Genomic DNA, 13,871 nt, shown 5'->3' with positions numbered 1-13,871 from the left:
TTCTAGTAGTACGTCTACGTTTGGTAATGCTGATCAATAGTATCGTTGATTGATTAATTCAATTAAATATCATCAAAATATCCCCAACTGAGCAAGCCAAAGGCAACAGTGGCAAGGAACCGAAAAACTCCATCAGGTGACCTAATGGAAAAAAAAAAAAAAAAAAAGGTCTGGTGTGTGTACTGTCTGGTGTGTGTACTGTCTGGTGTGTGTAGGCCTGGTGTGTGTGTGTGTGTGTGTGTGTGTAGGCCTGGTGTGTGCTGTCTGGTGTGTGTACTGTCTGGTGTGTAGGCCTGGTGTGTGTACTGTCTGGTGTGTGTACTGTCTGGTGTGTGTAGGCCTGGTGTGTGTGTGTGTGTGTGTGTGTGTGTGTGTGTGTGTGTAGGCCTGGTGTGTGCTGTCTGGTGTGTGTACTGTCTGGTGTGTAGGCCTGGTGTGTAGGCCTGGTGTGTGTAGGTCTGGTGTGTGTACTGTCTGGTGTGTGTAGGCCTGGTGTGTGTGTGTGTGTGTGTGTGTGTGTAGGCCTGGTGTGTGCTGTCTGGTGTGTGTACTGTCTGGTGTGTGTAGGTCTGGTGTGTGTACTGTCTGGTGTGTAGGTCTGGTGTGTGTAGGTCTGGTGTGTGTACTGTACTGTCTGGTGTGTAGGTCTGGTGTGTAGGCCTGGTGTGTGTACTGTCTGGTGTGTGTACTGTCTGGTGTGTGTAGGTCTGGTGTGTGCTGTCTGGTGTGTGTACTGTCTGGTGTGTGTAGGTCTGGTGTGTGTAGGTCTGGTGTGTGTACTGTCTGGTGTGTGTACTGTCTGGTGTGTAGGTCTGGTGTGTGTAGGTCTGGTGTGTGTAGGTCTGGTGTGTGTACTGTCTGGTGTGTAGGTCTGGTGTGTGTACTGTCTGGTGTGTAGGCCTGGTGTGTGTACTGTCTGGTGTGTGTACTGTCTGGTGTGTGTACTGTCTGGTGTGTGTACTGTCTGGTGTGTGTAGGTCTGGTGTGTGTAGGTCTGGTGTGTGTACTGTCTGGTGTGTGTACTGTCTGGTGTGTGTACTGTCTGGTGTGTGTAGGCCTGGTGTGTGTAGGTCTGGTGTGTGTACTGTCTGGTGTGTGTACTGTCTGGTGTGTGTAGGTCTGGTGTGTGCTGTCTGGTGTGTAGGCCTGGTGTGTGTACTGTCTGGTGTGTGTACTGTCTGGTGTGTGTAGGTCTGGTGTGTGTAGGTCTGGTGTGTGTACTGTCTGGTGTGTGTACTGTCTGGTGTGTGTACTGTCTGGTGTGTGTAGGCCTGGTGTGTGTAGGTCTGGTGTGTGTACTGTCTGGTGTGTGTACTGTCTGGTGTGTGTAGGTCTGGTGTGTGTACTGTCTGGTGTGTGTACTGTCTGGTGTGTAGGCCTGGTGTGTGTACTGTCTGGTGTGTGTACTGTCTGGTGTGTGTACTGTCTGGTGTGTGTAGGTCTGGTGTGTGTAGGTCTGGTGTGTGTAGGTCTGGTGTGTGTACTGTCTGGTGTGTAGGCCTGGTGTGTGTGCTGTCTGGTGTGTGTACTGTCTGGTGTGTAGGTCTGGTGTGTGCTGTCTGGTGTGTGTAGGTCTAGTGTGTGTACTGTCTGGTGTGTAGGTCTGGTGTGTGTACTGTCTGGTGTGTGTAGGTCTGGTGTGTGTGTAGGTCTGGTGTGTGTACTGTCTGGTGTGTGTAGGTCTGGTGTGTGTACTGTCTGGTGTGTAGGTCTGGTGTGTGTACTGTCTGGTGTGTGTAGGTCTGGTGTGTGTGTAGGTCTGGTGTGTGCTGTCTGGTGTGTGTAGGTCTGGTGTGTGTACTGTCTGGTGTGTGTAGGTCTGGTGTGTGTGTAGGTCTGGTGTGTGTACTGTCTGGTGTGTAGGCCTGGTGTGTGTGCTGTCTGGTGTGTGTACTGTCTGGTGTGTGTACTGTCTGGTGTGTGTAGGTCTGGTGTGTGTAGGTCTGGTGTGTGTACTGTCTGGTGTGTGTAGGCCTGGTGTGTGTAGGTCTGGTGTGTGTAGGTCTGGTGTGTGTACTGTCTGGTGTGTGTAGGTCTGGTGTGTGTAGGTCTGGTGTGTGTACTGTCTGGTTTGTGTAGGTCTGGTGTGTGTACTGTCTGGTGTGTGTAGGCCTGATGTGTGTGTGTGTAGGTCTGGTGTGTGTAGGCCTGGTGTGTGTAGGTCTGGTGTGTGTAGGCCTGGTGTGTGTAGGTCTGGTGTGTGTACTGTCTGGTGTGTGTACTGTCTGGTGTGTGTAGGTCTGGTGTGTGTAGGTCTGGTGTGTGTACTGTCTGGTGTGTAGGCCTGGTGTGTGTACTGTCTGGTGTGTGTAGGTCTGGTGTGTGTAGGTCTGGTGTGTGTAGGTCTGGTGTGTGTAGGTCTGGTGTGTGTACTGTCTGGTGTGTGTAGGTCTGGTGTGTGTAAGTCTGGTGTGTGTACTGTCTGGTTTGTGTAGGTCTGGTGTGTGTACTGTCTGGTGTGTGTACTGTCTGGTGTGTGTACTGTCTGGTGTGTGTAGGTCTGGTGTGTGTAGGCCTGATGTGTGTGTGTGTAGGTCTGGTGTGTGTAGGCCTGGTGTGTGTACGTCTGGTGTGTGTACTGTCTGGTGTGTGTACTGTCTGGTGTGTGTACTGTCTGGTGTGTGTAGGTCTGGTGTGTGTACTGTCTGGTGTGTGTAGGTCTGGTTTGTGTACTGTCTGGTGTGTGTAGGCCTGGTGTGTGTGTGTGTAGGTCTGGTGTGTGTAGGCCTGGTGTGTGTAGGTCTGGTGTGTGTACTGTCTGGTGTGTGTACTGTCTGGTGTGTGTAGGTCTGGTGTGTGTACTGTCTGGTGTGTGTAGGTCTGGTGTGTGTACTGTCTGGTGTGTGTACTGTCTGGTGTGTGTAGGTCTGGTGTGTGTACTGTCTGGTGTGTGTAGGTCTGGTGTGTGTAGGTCTGGTGTGTGTACTGTCTGGTGTGTGTGCTGTCTGGTGTGTGTAGGTCTGGTGTGTGTACTGTCTGGTGTGTGTACTGTCTGGTGTGTGTAGGTCTGGTGTGTGTACTGTCTGGTGTGTGTAGGTCTGGTGTGTGTAGGTCTGGTGTGTGTACTGTCTGGTGTGTGTACTGTCTGTACGCTTCTTCCTGTTGTCGAATGCGCATGCGTCGCGTCTGAACGCGTTGTTGTCTTTGGAGCTCTATCGATTTGATTTATAATTCTTGATTTTACTCTTTAAACTTACTTACAACAAACATTTTCTACTTTTCCTCACTGAGAAGCACTACTGCTCAAACCTCATAGTTACAACGCGGACTGTTGAGCAGACGTGTCTCAAGCCTGTTAGTGATTCTACGCTGGATACTCTTATAGGTTACTCCCGGGGATCACGGCTGAACGCGTCTTCTCAACACTCACTTACAAACATTTTTCACCTATCGTGCGTCTACTCTACACCCGTACCACTTAAAAGACGGATTATATCTAAGACGCTTGTCAGAAATTAGTATTAATTGATAGCATCACTGGTAGTGTCGTTGCTAACTTACTGTCCATCTGTTAAAATGGCGAATATATCAGATGCAAGTAGTCTACCTTTTGGTGCAGGTGAGGACACATTTGAGCTGCACGCGGTGCAGTCTGAGCTGGAAGCTGTTGAGAAACAGATCCACGACCTTTTAGTGAGACAGGCCGAGCTGAGAGACCGGCGTTTAGCTCTTGAAACATCACGCGCTGATGCTCACAAATCAGAGATTAATGTTACTAACCGGCTGACTCCGACCTCGTCTACTCCGTGCGTTACTCGGCATCGGTCCCGAGCGCCAAGGTCTTGATCAGCCATGGTCTCGTTCACTCCGGCTCCAACACGCCACCACGAAGCCTGGATATTTCCGCAGCGGAAGACGCGAGTCAGGTCTAGACCAAGACCCTCTCCGACCCTCCCGGTTTTCGAGTTATCCACACAAAACCGCTTCTCCCCTCTTCGCGAAACAGAACGCGATGCTGTGATCATCGGTGATTCCATCGTTCGGCACGTCCATGCTACATCAGGTAAAAATAAGGTGCACAGTCACTGCTTTCCTGGTGCTCGTGTTTCTGAAATCGCTGCTCGCGTTCCCGAGATTCTGAACGATAACGAGCGCGTCGGAACTTTGGTATTGCACGCGGGAGTGAACGACATCAGGCTGCGCCAGACGGAAGTTCTGAAGAAAGACTTCAGGAATCTGATCGATACGGTACGCAGCACATCGCCTGATATAACGATCATTGTGTCAGGACCGCTTCCCACGTACCGTCTAGGACATGACAAGTTTAGTAGATTATTCGCGCTAAATGAATGGTTAATGTCATGGTGCAATGAGCAGAAACTGCTCTTTGTAAATAATTGGAATCTGTTTTGGGAGCGTCCTAGGCTATACCGTGCTGATGGCTTACACCCAAACAGATTCGGATCGGATCTTCTGTCAGATAACATCTCAAAAATGTTAAATACCTTTTGACTAGTAACCAAAAGTCCAAATCATAGTCTCTGCTGCACCAAATTAACTGATATAAATACTAGTGTAGAACATTGCATAGAAAACTGTGTCTATTCCTCATTTAGTGAGATCAAATAATAAATCTACTGCAGGATCTAGGAAAAATCTAATTGTTATTAAAACAGAAAATGTTGCTATTGGTAATCAAAAACAATTTCTAAAGCTAGGTCTTCTAAACATTAGATCACTCACACCTAAGGCAGTTATTGTAAATGAAATAGTCACAGATAATAGCATAGATGTACTTTGCCTTACTGAAACCTGGCTTAAACCAAATGATTATTTCGGTCTAAATGAGTCTACTCCATCAGGATACTCCTATAAGCACGAGCCCCGTCTGAATGGTCGTGGCGGCGGTATTGCAACTATCTATAGAGATATTCTCAATGTTACTCAGAAAACGGGTTATAAGTTTATTTCATTTGAAGTACTTGTACTAAATGTTACGCTCTTAGACGCTAGAAAAACATCCCTATTATCTTTAGCCTTGGCTACCGTATATAGACCACCAGGGCCTTACGCTGATTTCCTAAAAGAATTTGCAAATTTTCTCTCAGATCTATTGGTCAATGTCGATAAAATATTAATTGTTGGAGATTTTAACATACACGTAGATAATCAAAATGATACGTTAGGGGCTGCGTTTATAGACTTATTAAACTCCTTTGGGGTTAAGCAAAACGTTACCAGACCAACTCATCGTTTTAATCATACACTCGATTTAATTATATCACATGGAACCGATCCAACCGATATAGATATCATTCCGCAAAGTGATGATGTAACTGACCATTACATGGTAACTTGCATATTACGTACCCCGGTAATATATCATGCTGCGCCGCGTTATCGATTAGGCAGAACAATCCTTCCATCCACCATAGATAATTTTTCAAATTGCTTATCGGATCTGTCTCAGCTGCTGCCTGAACCTAAACAAACAGATGAACTAGACGAACTAACCAGCACTATGAGCACCGTTCTCTCTGGAAAATGGGATATTGTTGCACCTATGAGACTAAAAAAGGTCAGAGAGAAAATTAAAGCACCATGGTACAACAATACTACTCGTGTTCTAAAGAGAGAAACCCGTAATTTAGAGCGTAAATGGAAACAAACTAATTTAGAGGTTTTTAGAATCGCTTGGAAAGACAGTACGTCACGCTATAAAAAGGCCCTAAAAGCGGCCAGGGCTGAGCATCTCCGCAAACTAATATAAAATAACCAAAACAATCCTAGGTTCTTATTTAACACCGTGGCTAGACTAACAAATAAACAAGCGTCACCTGGACAAAATATTCCGTTACAGTTTAGTAGTAATGATTTCATGAAGTTCTTCACTGAGAAAATAGAAAACATCAGAACCACAATTGTAAACGTTCAATCCTCAATCGCGCCTTATAATTCAGCCTCGATTATCACCCCGCAAGAACAATTACAGTGCTTTACAACTATAGAACAAAAAGAGTTAAATAAATTTATCATTTCCTCTAAATCAACAACATGTTTATTAGATCCCATACCAACTAAACTATTGAAAGAAGTGTTACCTATAGTGGAAGAGCCTCTCCTCAATATTATTAACTCGTCTTTATCTTTAGGTCATGTTCCAAGAACATTTAAATTGGCAGTTATAAAACCACTAATTAAGAAACCACAATTAGACCCAAATAACCTAGCAAATTATAGACCCATTTCAAATCTTCCTTTTATGTCCAAAATATTAGAAAAAGTTGTGTCCGCCCAACTGGGCTCTTTCTTGCATGAGATCTATGAAAAGTTTCAGTCTGGGTTCAGGCCGCACCATAGCACTGAAACTGCGCTCGTTAAAATCACAAATGATTTACTCTTAGCTTCTGACCAAGGCTGTATCTCAATACTAGTTTTACTTGATCTTAGTGCTGCGTTCGATACTATAGATCATACAATACTCTTAGATCGGCTACAAAACTATACCGGTGTTCAAGGACAAGCATTAAGCTGGTTCAGATCATACCTATCTGACCGCTACCATTTTGTCTATTTAAACGGAGAAAAATCGATCATAACTCCAGTAAACTATGGAGTGCCGCAAGGATCTGTGTTAGGCCCTCTATTATTCTCAATATATATGCTGCCACTTGGAAATATTATAAGGAAACATGGAATTAGTTTCCATTGTTATGCTGATGACACTCAACTATATATTTCATCACGGCCGGATGAAAACGCTAAATTATCCAAATTGACAGAGTGTGTTAAAGATATAAAAGATTGGATGACGCACAATTTTCTTTTATTAAATCCAGATAAGACAGAGGTAATACTTATCGGTTCAAAAAACCGCCCACAAAACCTCTTACAATACAACTTTAACATAGTAGGGTGTCCTGTTACTTTATCCTCTACAGTAAAAGACCTGGGTGTTATATTAGATTGTAACTTGTCTTTTGAAAATCATATTTCATATGTTACAAAAACAGCATTTTTTCACCTTAGAAATATTGCTAAATTACGTAACATGCTATCTGTTTCTGATGCAGAAAAGCTAGTTCATGCATTCATGACCTCGAGACTAGATTACTGTAATGCTTTATTAGCTGGTTGTCCTGCATCCTCAATAAACAAGCTACAGTTAGTCCAAAATGCCGCCGCTAGAGTTCTTACTAGATCAAGAAAGTTTGACCATATAACACCAATTTTATCATCACTACATTGGTTACCTATAAAGTTCCGTATTAATTACAAGGTATTGCTACTGACTTATAAAGCCCTAAACGGCTTAGCTCCAGTTTATTTAACGGATCTTCTATCGCCCTATAATCCATCGCGCTCTTTAAGATCACTAAATTCGAGGCTTCTGGTCATACCTAGGATATCCAGATCCACCAAAGGAGGGAGAGCATTTTCACATTTAGCACCAAAACTCTGGAATAGTCTTCCGGATACTGTTCGTTGCTCAGATTCGCTCTCCCAGTTTAAAACTAGATTAAAGACGCATCTCTTCAGCCAGGCATTCATATAATATTTTAATCTTACAGTTAAATCCGGTCTCTACTTCATAAACGCCAGAGGAGAACTGGCCCCCGACTGAGCCTGGGTTCTCCCAAGGTTTTTTTTTTCTCCATTAGGTTACCTAATGGAGTTTTTCGGTTCCTTGCCACTGTTGCCTTTGGCTTGCTCAGTTGGGGATGCTTAAATTGATTAATCGATTCACCAGTGCTATTGATCTGCATTACCAAACGTGGATGTTTTACACCAGAAACAAACACTGATGTACTATTTTATTTAATACTGTGAAGCTGCTTTGATACAATCTGTATTGTGAAAAGCGCTATATAAATAAAGTTGACTTGACTTGTGTAGGTCTGGTGTGTGTACTGTCTGGTGTGTGTACTGTCTGGTGTGTGTAGGTCTGGTGTGTGTACTGTCTGGTGTGTGTAGGTCTGGTGTGTGTACTGTCTGGTGTGTGTAGGTCTGGTGTGTGTACTGTCTGGTGTGTGTACTGTCTGGTGTGTGTAGGTCTGGTGTGTGTACTGTCTTGTGTGTGTAGGTCTGGTGTGTGTACTGTCTGGTGTGTGTACTGTCTGGTGTGTGTACTGTCTGGTGTGTGTAGGTCTGGTGTGTGTACTGTCTGGTGTGTGTACTGTCTGGTGTGTGTAGGTCTGGTGTGTGTACTGTCTGGTGTGTGTAGGTCTGGTGTGTGTACTGTCTGGTGTGTACTGTCTGGTGTGTGTACTGTCTGGTGTGTGTACTGTCTGGTGTGTGTACTGTCTGGTGTGTGTAGGTCTGGTGTGTGTGCTGTCTGGTGTGTGTACTGTCTGGTGTGTGTACTGTCTGGTGTGTGTAGGCCTGGTGTGTGTACTGTCTGGTGTGTGTACTGTCTGGTGTGTGTAGGTCTGGTGTGTGTACTGTCTGGTGTGTGTACTGTCTGGTGTGTGTACTGTCTGGTGTGTGTACTGTCTGGTGTGTGTAGGCCTGGTGTGTGTGTGTGTAGGTCTGGTGTGTGTAGGCCTGGTGTGTGTAGGTCTGGTGTGTGTACTGTCTGGTGTATGTAGGTCTGGTGTGTGTACTGTCTGGTGTGTGTAGGTCTGGTGTGTGTAGGTCTGGTGTGTGTAGGTCTGGTGTGTGTACTGTCTGGTGTGTAGGTCTGGTGTGTGTAGGTCTGGTGTGTGTACTGTCTGGTGTGTGTACTGTCTGGTGTGTGTAGGTCTGGTGTGTGTAGGTCTGGTGTGTGTACTGTCTGGTGTGTGTACTGTCTGATGTGTGTAGGTCTGGTGTGTGTAGGTCTGGTGTGTGTACTGTCTGGTGTGTGTATGTCTGGTGTGTGTAGGTCTGGTGTGTGTACTGTCTGGTGTGTGTAGGCCTGGTGTGTGTAGGTCTGGTGTGTGTACTGTCTGGTGTGTGTAGGTCTGGTGTGTGTACTGTCTGGTGTGTGTACTGTCTGGTGTGTGTAGGTCTGGTGTGTGTGCTGTCTGGTGTGTGTGTGTGTGTGTGTGTGTGTGTGTGTGTGTGTGTAGGCCTGGTGTGTGTGTAGGCCTGGTGTGTGTAGGTCTGGTGTGTGTACTGTCTGGTGTGTGTACTGTCTGGTGTGTGTACTGTCTGGTGTGTGTAGGTCTGGTGTGTGTAGGTCTGGTGTGTGTACTGTCTGGTGTGTGTACTGTCTGGTGTGTGTAGGTCTGGTGTGTGTAGGTCTGGTGTGTGTGCTGTCTGGTGTGTGTAGGTCTGGTGTGTGTAGGTCTGGTGTGTGTAGGTCTGGTGTGTGTACTGTCTGGTGTGTGTAGGCCTGGTGTGTGTAGGTCTGGTGTGTGTACTGTCTGGTGTGTGTAGGTCTGGTGTGTGTACTGTCTGGTGTGTGTACTGTCTGGTGTGTGTAGGTCTGGTGTGTGTGCTGTCTGGTGTGTGTGTGTGTGTAGGCCTGGTGTGTGTAGGCCTGGTGTGTGTAGGTCTGGTGTGTGTACTGTCTGGTGTGTGTACTGTCTGGTGTGTGTACTGTCTGGTGTGTGTACTGTCTGGTGTGTGTAGGTCTGGTGTGTGTAGGTCTGGTGTGTGTAGGCCTGGTGTGTGTAGGTCTGGTGTGTGTACTGTCTGGTGTGTGTACTGTCTGGTGTGTGTAGGTCTGGTGTGTGTAGGCCTGGTGTGTGTACTGTCTGGTGTGTGTACTGTCTGGTGTGTGTACTGTCTGGTGTGTGTAGGCCTGGTGTGTGTAGGTCTGGTGTGTGTACTGTCTGGTGTGTGTAGGTCTGGTGTGTGTACTGTCTGGTGTGTGTAGGTCTGGTGTGTGTACTGTCTGGTGTGTGTAGGTCTGGTGTGTGTGCTGTCTGGTGTGTGTGTGTGTAGGCCTGGTGTGTGTAGGCCTGGTGTGTGTAGGTCTGGTGTGTGTACTGTCTGGTGTGTGTACTGTCTGGTGTGTGTAGGTCTGGTGTGTGTAGGTCTGGTGTGTGTAGGCCTGGTGTGTGTAGGTCTGGTGTGTGTACTGTCTGGTGTGTGTACTGTCTGGTGTGTGTACTGTCTGGTGTGTGTACTGTCTGGTGTGTGTAGGCCTGGTGTGTGTGGGTCTGGTGTGTGTAGGTCTGGTGTGTGTAGGTCTGGTGTGTGTAGGCCTGGTGTGTGTAGGTCTGGTGTGTGTACTGTCTGGTGTGTGTACTGTCTGGTGTGTGTAGGCCTGGTGTGTGTACTGTCTGGTGTGTGTACTGTCTGGTGTGTGTACTGTCTGGTGTGTGTAGGTCTGGTGTGTGTAGGCCTGGTGTGTGTAGGTCTGGTGTGTGTAGGTCTGGTGTGTGTACTGTCTGGTGTGTGTACTGTCTGGTGTGTGTAGGCCTGGTGTGTGTGGGTCTGGTGTGTGTAGGTCTGGTGTGTGTAGGTCTGGTGTGTGTAGGTCTGGTGTGTGTAGGCCTGGTGTGTGTAGGTCTGGTGTGTGTACTGTCTGGTGTGTGTACTGTCTGGTGTGTGTAGGCCTGGTGTGTGTAGGCCTGGTGTGTGTACTGTCTGGTGTGTGTACTGTCTGGTGTGTGTACTGTCTGGTGTGTGTAGGCCTGGTGTGTGTACTGTCTGGTGTGTGTACTGTCTGGTGTGTGTACTGTCTGGTGTGTGTACTGTCTGGTGTGTGTAGGTCTGGTGTGTGTAGGTCTGGTGTGTGTACTGTCTGGTGTGTGTACTGTCTGGTGTGTGTAGGTCTGGTGTGTGTACTGTCTGGTGTGTGTAGGTCTGGTGTGTGTAGGTCTGGTGTGTGTGCGCTGTCTGGTGTGTGTAGGTCTGGTGTGTGTACTGTCTGGTGTGTGTACTGTCTGGTGTGTGTGTACTGTCTGGTGTGTGTAGGTCTGGTGTGTGTAGGTCTGGTGTGTGTACTGTCTGGTGTGTGTAGGTCTGGTGTGTGTAGGTCTGGTGTGTGTGTACTGTCTGGTGTGTGTGTACTGTCTGGTGTGTGTAGGTCTGGTGTGTGTAGGTCTGGTGTGTGTACTGTCTGGTGTGTGTAGGTCTGGTGTGTGTAGGTCTGGTGTGTGTGCTGTCTGGTGTGTGTAGGTCTGGTGTGTGTACTGTCTGGTGTGTGTAGGTCTGGTGTGTGTAGGTCTGGTGTGTGTAGGTCTGGTGTGTGTAATGTCTGGTGTGTGTACTGTCTGGTGTGTGTAGGTCTGGTGTGTGTGCTGTCTGGTGTGTGTAGGCCTGGTGTGTGTAGGTCTGGTGTGTGTAGGCCTGGTGTGTGTAGGTCTGGTGTGTGTAGGTCTGGTGTGTGTGCTGTCTGGTGTGTGTGCTGTCTGGTGTGTGTGCTGTCTGGTGTGTGTAGGTCTGGTGTGTGTAGGTCTAGTGTGTGTAGGTCTGGTGTGTGTACTGTCTGGTGTGTGTAGGTCTGGTGTGTGTAGGTCTGGTGTGTGTGCTGTCTGGTGTGTGTGCTGTCTGGTGTGTGTGCTGTCTGGTGTGTGTGCTGTCTGGTGTGTGTAGGTCTGGTGTGTGTAGGTCTGGTGTGTGTAGGTCTGGTGTGTGTAGGTCTGGTGTGTGTAGGTCTGGTGTGTGTAGGTCTGGTGTGTGTATTGTCTGGTGTGTGTAGGCCTGGTGTGTGTGTGTGTGTGTAGGTCTGGTGTGTGTAGGCCTGGTGTGTGTAGGTCTGGTGTGTGTACTGTCTGGTGTGTGTAGGTCTGGTGTGTGTAGGTCTGGTGTGTGTACTGTCTGGTGTGTGTAGGCCTGGTGTGTGTACTGTCTGGTGTGTGTACTGTCTGGTGTGTGTACTGTCTGGTGTGTGTACTGTCTGGTGTGTGTAGGTCTGGTGTGTGTAGGTCTGGTGTGTGTGCTGTCTGGTGTGTGTGCTGTCTGGTGTGTGTACTGTCTGGTGTGTGTAGGTCTGGTGTGTGTAGGTCTGGTGTGTGTACTGTCTGGTGTGTGTACTGTCTGGTGTGTGTAGGTCTGGTGTGTGTACTGTCTGGTGTGTGTAGGTCTGGTGTGTGTACTGTCTGGTGTGTGTAGGTCTGGTGTGTGTACTGTCTGGTGTGTGTACTGTCTGGTGTGTGTAGGTCTGGTGTGTGTACTGTCTTGTGTGTGTAGGTCTGGTGTGTGTACTGTCTGGTGTGTGTACTGTCTGGTGTGTGTACTGTCTGGTGTGTGTAGGTCTGGTGTGTGTACTGTCTGGTGTGTGTAGGTCTGGTGTGTGTACTGTCTGGTGTGTGTAGGTCTGGTGTGTGTACTGTCTGGTGTGTGTACTGTCTGGTGTGTGTAGGTCTGGTGTGTGTGCTGTCTGGTGTGTGTACTGTCTGGTGTGTGTACTGTCTGGTGTGTGTAGGCCTGGTGTGTGTACTGTCTGGTGTGTGTACTGTCTGGTGTGTGTAGGTCTGGTGTGTGTACTGTCTGGTGTGTGTACTGTCTGGTGTGTGTACTGTCTGGTGTGTGTAGGCCTGGTGTGTGTGTGTGTAGGTCTGGTGTGTGTAGGCCTGGTGTGTGTAGGTCTGGTGTGTGTACTGTCTGGTGTGTGTAGGTCTGGTGTGTGTACTGTCTGGTGTGTGTAGGTCTGGTGTGTGTAGGTCTGGTGTGTGTAGGTCTGGTGTGTGTACTGTCTGGTGTGTAGGTCTGGTGTGTGTAGGTCTGGTGTGTGTACTGTCTGGTGTGTGTACTGTCTGGTGTGTGTAGGTCTGGTGTGTGTAGGTCTGGTGTGTGTACTGTCTGGTGTGTGTACTGTCTGATGTGTGTAGGTCTGGTGTGTGTAGGTCTGGTGTGTGTACTGTCTGGTGTGTGTAGGTCTGGTGTGTGTACTGTCTGGTGTGTGTAGGCCTGGTGTGTGTAGGTCTGGTGTGTGTACTGTCTGGTGTGTGTAGGTCTGGTGTGTGTACTGTCTGGTGTGTGTACTGTCTGGTGTGTGTAGGTCTGGTGTGTGTGCTGTCTGGTGTGTGTGTGTGTGTGTGTGTGTGTAGGCCTGGTGTGTGTGTAGGCCTGGTGTGTGTAGGTCTGGTGTGTGTACTGTCTGGTGTGTGTACTGTCTGGTGTGTGTACTGTCTGGTGTGTGTAGGTCTGGTGTGTGTAGGTCTGGTGTGTGTACTGTCTGGTGTGTGTACTGTCTGGTGTGTGTAGGTCTGGTGTGTGTAGGTCTGGTGTGTGTGCTGTCTGGTGTGTGTAGGTCTGGTGTGTGTAGGTCTGGTGTGTGTAGGTCTGGTGTGTGTACTGTCTGGTGTGTGTAGGCCTGGTGTGTGTAGGTCTGGTGTGTGTACTGTCTGGTGTGTGTAGGTCTGGTGTGTGTACTGTCTGGTGTGTGTACTGTCTGGTGTGTGTAGGTCTGGTGTGTGTGCTGTCTGGTGTGTGTGTTGTCTGGTGTGTGTGTGTGTAGGCCTGGTGTGTGTAGGCCTGGTGTGTGTAGGTCTGGTGTGTGTACTGTCTGGTGTGTGTACTGTCTGGTGTGTGTACTGTCTGGTGTGTGTACTGTCTGGTGTGTGTAGGTCTGGTGTGTGTAGGTCTGGTGTGTGTAGGCCTGGTGTGTGTAGGTCTGGTGTGTGTGCTGTCTGGTGTGTGTACTGTCTGGTGTGTGTAGGTCTGGTGTGTGTAGGCCTGGTGTGTGTACTGTCTGGTGTGTGTACTGTCTGGTGTGTGTACTGTCTGGTGTGTGTACTGTCTGGTGTGTGTAGGCCTGGTGTGTGTAGGTCTGGTGTGTGTACTGTCTGGTGTGTGTAGGTCTGGTGTGTGTACTGTCTGGTGTGTGTAGGTCTGGTGTGTGTACTGTCTGGTGTGTGTAGGTCTGGTGTGTGTGCTGTCTGGTGTGTGTGTGTGTAGGCCTGGTGTGTCTAGGCCTGGTGTGTGTAGGTCTGGTGTGTGTACTGTCTGGTGTGTGTACTGTCTGGTGTGTGTACTGTCTGGTGTGTGTAGGTCTGGTGTGTGTAGGTCTGGTGTGTGTAGGCCTGGTGTGTGTAGGTCTGGTGTGTGTACTG

Source organism: Scardinius erythrophthalmus (genome assembly GCF_964197995.2).
Source record: "Scardinius erythrophthalmus genome assembly, chromosome: 17".
NCBI classification, from domain to species: Eukaryota; Metazoa; Chordata; class Actinopteri; order Cypriniformes; family Leuciscidae; genus Scardinius; species Scardinius erythrophthalmus.
This window is presented reverse-complemented; position numbering follows the sequence as displayed.